The following is a 7,265-nucleotide window of genomic DNA, read 5'->3' as shown; positions in this document are numbered from 1 at the left end:
TATGACTTACTTCCTCATGGTCCCTCTAAACAGCCTCCCTTCCTCTGCCTGCATCTCTACATCATGTAGATACTAGCATTAAGGGATGCCATTAAAGCACAGATACAGAATGGCACAGGAAACCTGGCTCTAACAGCCAGCTGAGTTCCCAAGTCCCTTGCGCAGGCCCCTGAACAGATGCTGATGCTCACCCATTGCAGTTTTGCCCTGGGCTGGATTCAACTCAGTGACCTAGACAAGATAGACTGTGCTTGCCCCACTTCCAAGTGTCTGAGCTGTGTATCCTGTCCTTCCGTTTTGAACACTCTGATATCAAAGTCAATCCCATCCCAAAAGGCCCAAGAGCTTCCCTATAATCCATTTCTTTCTGAGGTTTTCATAAGCAACGTGGCCTTTAAACAAAATACAGTTAGCATTTAGAACTTAATATCCACTGGGTTCAGTCTGAATGTATGCATATTCAAATATTCTTTAGACACCGTCAATAGCCACAAAGCACATTTCAGAAATTGATGTTTGGAGGACTGAGATACAAAATTCAAAAATTTTTAAAAGACCAAAGCACAACGCAGATGATGTTAAACAGTAGTTTACTTATTAATTAGATAAGTGTAGAACTACCCTGCTTACTTAATGGAATACCAAGAAGCAACATTTGCAAACTGACACCCATAAATTAGATCAGCATTATAAATGGAGGAGAGAGAGAGATAGGAAGGCAAGGAAAGGGTTTATTAAAATCAATTTCCCACAACTTAAAACTGCGAGCCTTAGTGTGCAGTGTTCTTCGTTGTTTTCTTTGTGAGAAAGTGTACTCATTGCCAGTGCTGTGGCTCAGGATTACTGGCCCAATTTGGGAAGCGAGTGTCCCTATTAGGTAAGCCTCAGATGTCACAGTCAGCCACACTCCACTCTTGTTCACACTGTAGCCCAACCCCCTTGCCTCACTTTTATTACCTACCTATGATGGTTAGGTTTTTGCCAACTCATACAGGCTGGAGTAATCTTGAAAGGGAGAACCTCGACTGAGAAAGTGCCTCCATCAGACTACTGTTGGCAAGTTTGTAGGGCATTTACTTGATTAATGATTCATATAGGATAGCTGATACTGGTCAGGTCCTGGCCCTGGGTTATATAAGAAAGCAGACTGAGTAAAACATCAAGCAGAATTCCTCCATAGTTTTCCTATCAGCTCCTTCCTGGAGTTCCTTCCCCCTCATACTAGAATAATGGACTGCAAGCTCTAAGCTAAAACAAACCCTCTCCTCCCTGAGTTGCTTTGGTCAGTGTCTTATCACAGCCACAGAAACCCAACTATGACATTGTCTGAGACCAGAGGACAGTAATAAGTCATTGTCACTTCCTGTCACAGAATTGGCTATCTATATCCAAAAGTATTCAAGGAGAGTAAGGTTCACAAGTATAGGCACACACCATGTCCCCTTTGTTTTTTATTGTGTTATAAGCATCTGCTAGGTTGTACTTCTGAGATGGATGGGTGGATGTGTGGATAGCTGAGTGGATGGGTGGGTGAGTGAATGGATGGGTGGATGTAAGGGTGGGTGGGTAAGTGGGTAGACAGATGGATTATGGCTGTGTGGATGGATGGATGGATGGATGGATGGATGGATAGATGGATGGATAGGTGGGTTGGTGGATGAATGGCTGTGCAGATGGATGGATGGATGATGAATGAGTGGATAGGTGGGTGGGTAGAGGGATGGGTGGCTGGGTAGATGGATGGGTGGGTGGATAGCTGAGTGGATGGGTGGGTGGGTGAATGGATGGGTAGGTGGGTGGATGGGTGGTTGGGTGGGTGGACATAAGGGTGGGTGGATATGTGGGTAGACGGATGGATGGATGGATGGATGGGTGGATGGATGGATGAATGGGTGGATAGGTGAGTGGATGGATAGCTGGGTTAATGGACAAGTGGGTGGGTAGATAGATGGGTGGATGGATGGATGGATGGATGGATGGATGGATGGATGGATAGAAAGGAGTAGAGGGATGAAAACATATTTGACCCTCCACTGGAAAGGAGAAGAATCATGCGGAGTACATCAAAGTCATCAAAGGTTCAGCCCAGAGAAGTATTGGCAGCTTCCAGTGTCTTGTTTGTCAGTCTTTCCTATAGGCATCTCAGTATTTTACTAACTAGAAAGCACATTTTCCATAAAAAGGAGAAAATCAAACAAAGGAAAGATAAGAAGGAACTTGCACAGGATGTTAAGAAGAGGACCTTGGCAAGCACTCATGGATGCTGGCATCCGAAGAATCCAGATTTGAATCATAGATCTGCCATTCACCAGCTTCTGGCCTTAGCTAAAACTCCTTCACTCTCTTCGGACTGCAGTTTCCCAATGAAAATTGGATTAATATTTACATTGCAGAACTTCTTGTGACATCTACCCCTAAACTATCATTACATTATAGTTAAGAGGCGTTTAGGGAGAATGTTCATCTAAAGCACTTAGTGGACTAAGGGAAAACAGTGATGTCATCCACCCATTCACTGTCAGTAGATATTAACTGCAGGAAATATGGCTTCCTTGTGGCACCGTCATGTGTAGGCACAATGCACTGTGATGTATCCACCTCTATTCATTTCCTTCTCTTCTCTCACCTCGGCGGAGCAGATCCCCTTCATATTCCCTCCCTTCCACTCTCATAACTTTTTTCCATAGGTATATAAACTATTTATCAATAGCAAAGGTCCAGAGACTCATTTCTTCTTGGATACACACAGTGTGGCCCCTGCGGCCAGTGGTCTTGGTGTGCTGACACGAAGGCCCCAGAAGTGGCACAGCTGAATTCTCTTCAGCCGCTCCAGGTCCTCACACAGCTCGTTGCCTGGACTGTTGGCCAGAAGCTGGCTGTGCTTGCCGTCCTTCCCATCCTCCTGTCTGTTCAAGAACCAGTCTGGGATCTTGAACTGTCATGGGTTCTGCACGATGGTGATCACATGTTCCACCTCATCCTCCGTGAGTTCTCCGGCATCTTGGTGAGGTCAGTGTCTGCTTTCCTCAACACCACATGAGCACATCTCCGCCCCACACCCTTAAGGGCAGTGATGATGAAGGCTATTTTCTGCCGCCCATTGATATTGGTGTTGAGTACTCGAAAACCACGCTGGAACTTCTCGGGGATCACTAGAGACATGGTGGGGGAGCAGTGGCGAGTAGGCCTCCTGTGGAAGAGCTCTCATAACTTCTTAAACGTACATTCTACATGTGGGAGAAAACATGCGACACTGTATTATTTATGTGTTTGTCTCATTTCAACCAAAATGACAGGCTCCATTTCCATCCACGTTCTAGAAAACCACATGGTTTTGTTCTTTAGAGTGAAGGCATATATATTTACATATTTATATGTTACATTCATGTGCATGGTAATTCAACTTCACTATTGTAGATGGCACTGCAATAAACACGGTGTGCAGGCATCCAAAAGAAATGACTTAATAATAAACATCATCATTATTATCCCCTCTTTCCAGTAAACTATTAGTGTTTTTACTTCTCTATGAAGTATTCCCATAAGTATAAAGCTACTCTAATCAACTCCATTATAAAAAAGATTAATTAGAGGCCAGAGATGGTGACACACACTTTTAATCCCAGCATTAAGCAGGCAAAGGCAGGCTGGTCTCTAAGTTTAAGGCCTGCTTGGTAAACATAGTGAGTCCTTGTGTTGGAAAGAGGGAAGGAAGGAAGGAAGGAAGGAAGAGAAAGAAAAAAAGAAAGAAAGAAAGAAAGAAACCTTTTTTTATCATGCCCCTATCTAGCCACCAGCACATTTCTTTGTTCCCCTTAGAGAAAAACTTCTCCAAAAGAGTCTTCTAAGCCAAGCACACACCCTACACCCCAACACTTAGGAGGTAGCAACAAGAAGGTCAGGAGGTCAAGGCCAGTCTCCCATAGGAAGGGAGTATCTAGTATGATGAGTTTCAGATGTGGTCCCCAGTCTAGACCCCTCCCTGAACTCTAGACATCTATACAGAATGGCCACTTGCATGTGTCCCTACTTACAGGTCAAACGAGATATTAAACTTACAGTTATAAAAATTGAACTTTTGGACTACAAGCAGCTGGCCCAGATAGCCATGGTACGTATAGTGCACCAATAAAGGGACCTGGCTCCTTGGGAAAATGGCTGTTCTGAGGGCCAAGGCAAAAAATACTTAAAATGATCCCAGGACACATACATTGCAGTGCCAGGAAGTAAAAAAGCCCTAAGCATATGCACACACAAGCACATAGATGCACACATCTCAAAAAGAAGAAAGCAAGAGGACAGTACCAAATGTCCAGCTTTGTCCATACATATAAGTAACATTATATAGACTGAGGTTGTAGTTACATATTTATGATATGTATACATCTGTATTTATGTATATAACAACAATTAACTAAAAAGAGATCATGAAAGAGAAGAAAGGGGAATATGTGGGGTTTGGGGGGAGGAAAAGGAAGGGGAAAGGATGTAATTATATTACAGGAGGGGAAAGAATATGATCAAAATATATTTTATGTAAAAATAATTAAGTAAAACCAATTTAAAGACATAGGAACCAAAACATGAAAGCTCTCCAGCCAAAGCCAATTTTTCAAGAACTTAAAATAATATTAGATCATAGCCAAAGAGTAAAATAAATGCCATTGAGTCCATGCTGAATAAATGACCATACAGGTAAGTGAAGGATATTAGATACATATAGAATTCAAAATACTTTATGCGATAAATACTCTCCTGTGAAAGAGGCAGCATGCTCATTTTTTTAATTTCTTTTATTGGATCTTTTTAAATTTACATTTCAAATATTATGCCCTTCCCCAGTTTCCCCTCCAGACACCTGCTATCCCATTCCCCCTCCCCCTGCTTCTATGAGGGTGCTACCTCACCCACCTCCCTGCCCTGACATTCCCCTACACACTGATGCATCGAGCCTTGACAGGACCAAGGGCCTCTTCTCCCACTGATGACCAACAAGGCCATCCTCTGCTACATATGCAACTAGAGCCATGGGTCCATTCCTGTGTACTTTTGGGATGGTGGTTTAGTCCCTGGGAGCTCTGGTTGGTTGATATCGTTCTTCTTATGGGGTTGCAAATCCCTTCAGCTCCTTCAGTCCTTTCTCTAACTCCTCCATTGGAGACCCCATTCTCAGTTCAGTGGTTGTCTGGGCAGCACACTCTTTAAGGAGAACTGTGTGATGACCTCCTTTCAGAAATTTCGGCACAGAAATGAGGTGAAAGCAAGGACTTTGTAGCACAGACACCTGGGAAACACCGCATAAAGGTCATGCTGACAGAGCACAGTCTTGGAAGGATAGGAAGGGAAGGGTATTTTGTCTCCAGCGTCTTTCTCTTCAAAGTCTATAACCCTCTCGTGAGGAAACAGCAGACAGATCCTAACTGACTGGCGGTCTACAAAATGTTTGATCAGCACTTTCCAAACTTTCAAGGACATCAGAAGAGGGGTAAAAGGCCTGAGCAACTGTCACAGGAGGATCCTAAAGAGACATGACACCGACTGCCAAATGGTAGCTGGGTGTGATGCTGGAGGCGAAAAGAGTCATCGGCAGAAACTAAGGATGTATAAAGTATATTGACTCCAGTTAAGAAGAGTCTATTGGTATCCATCCATCCACTGTGAGGGAATAACATTTGAAATGTAAATAAAAAATAAACAATTTAAAAAGAGAATGGGGGCAGGGCTGGTTTGTGTGAGTGGCTACTGTTGTTTTACAAGTGGGCTTACCCTTGGGGCTTACTCTGCTCATCTAGCTAAGATCTGCACAGTTGCCGTGGCGACTAATACCTTCTTGAGGATGATAGTGGTACCCTTCCCAATCCGAAGAATGTGTGGGTATGACACTTCCTAGGACAGGAGGAAATTTGCTCGTGGAAACTAAGCCAAAGACTTTTAGGTGGAGGAATGACCCAAAGTTACCCAGGTGGGCCCAACACTCCTCATAAGAGATAGTACCGTCCTTCTGGTTTGAAGACAAAGGAAGGGGCCAACACTATGGGGTGAAAGCAACATCTAGAAGCTGGGAGCTAAGAGAGGCAGTAACTAGACCCTCCCTGCTGGACCCTCCAACGGGACTCTCCCTCCTGACACTTTGATTTTTAGTCCAGTCGAACTAATTTTGGGCTTCTTTTTTTCTAGAACCATTTTAAGTCACTACATTTGTAGCATTTTGTTATAGCTACAATAGGAAATGTATACAGCTATTAGTATGACTGACCGCTACTACTTGGCAGTGTCCAATCTGCCTTACTTCCTTACCCCCCCAAATCGCTATACGCCCCAAAACCATCTTCTTGAGAAGTCTCTTGTTCCCAGAGTACACTCCTGTCATTTTTGCCAGGACGTAATATGCTTAACTTAGTTCATTTCTCAGTGTTCTGCCAGGTTTTGGTGGTAGGTCTGAAAGACCATTCTAGAATCTAAAACACCTGACTTTCCACTTGTGTCTTCCAGGACCGTACCTCACCACCTTGATGATCACAGACACAGAAACTAAATAAACCAATTTGTGAATAGTAAGTCAATGTTACGAAGGCCTCCCCAACAAGTAGGACGGAAGAGAATATTTTAGAATCACGTGTCAGACAAGCTAAGGTAGTCAAACTCATTTATGGGAGGGCAAACATTTATTTTCTCCATTTCTTAACTTTGAGTCATTCCAAGAGTCTCATAAACCTTTTATTCTTACAGAAATCGCGCGCGCGCGCGCACACACACACACACACACACACACACACACACACAGAGAGAGAGAGACAGACAGACAGACAGACAGAGACGACAGACAGAGACGACAGACAGAGACAGACAGAGATTAATGAGAAAATTGGGATTTAAAAGATGAAACAGAAGCAATGAGATGTCTCAGTGGCTATAAGCACTTGCTGGTCAAGCCTGATGACCCGAGTTCAATCCCCAGAAGCTACAGTGGAAGGAGAGAAAACCAACAGTGGATAGTTGTCCTCTGACCTATTAGGCATTGTGTGGTATGAATATGCCTGCACAAATATGGGGGTTGGGGGGCAACTACGTCAGAACAAGTTATTGTTTTGTTTTGTCAAGATAAAGAAATTTATATGAGGTCAAACAGCTGACAGGTGGCAGCGTTTGAACCCAAACTTGTCAGATGCTCAATCTCATGGTCTGGGCCATTCGAATCCGTGAAACCCATCTGCAATGGGGCAGGAGTTAGTGTTCTGAGTTAGCATGGGGCACGCTGGAGACAC

General features: G+C 43.7%; 1 pseudogene; it reads right to left on the bottom strand.

The window, feature by feature from the left end:
- Positions 1-2,696: 2,696 nt before the first annotated feature.
- Positions 2,697-3,162, bottom strand: LOC116886164 (annotated as a pseudogene).
- Between the last annotated feature and the right edge of the window lie 4,103 nt (positions 3,163-7,265).

This window comes from Rattus rattus, chromosome 17 (genome assembly GCF_011064425.1).
Source record: "Rattus rattus isolate New Zealand chromosome 17, Rrattus_CSIRO_v1, whole genome shotgun sequence".
NCBI lineage: Eukaryota > Metazoa > Chordata > Mammalia > Rodentia > Muridae > Rattus > Rattus rattus.
The sequence above is the reverse complement of the archived record's forward strand: the minus strand, read 5'-3'. Positions and strand labels throughout refer to the sequence as shown.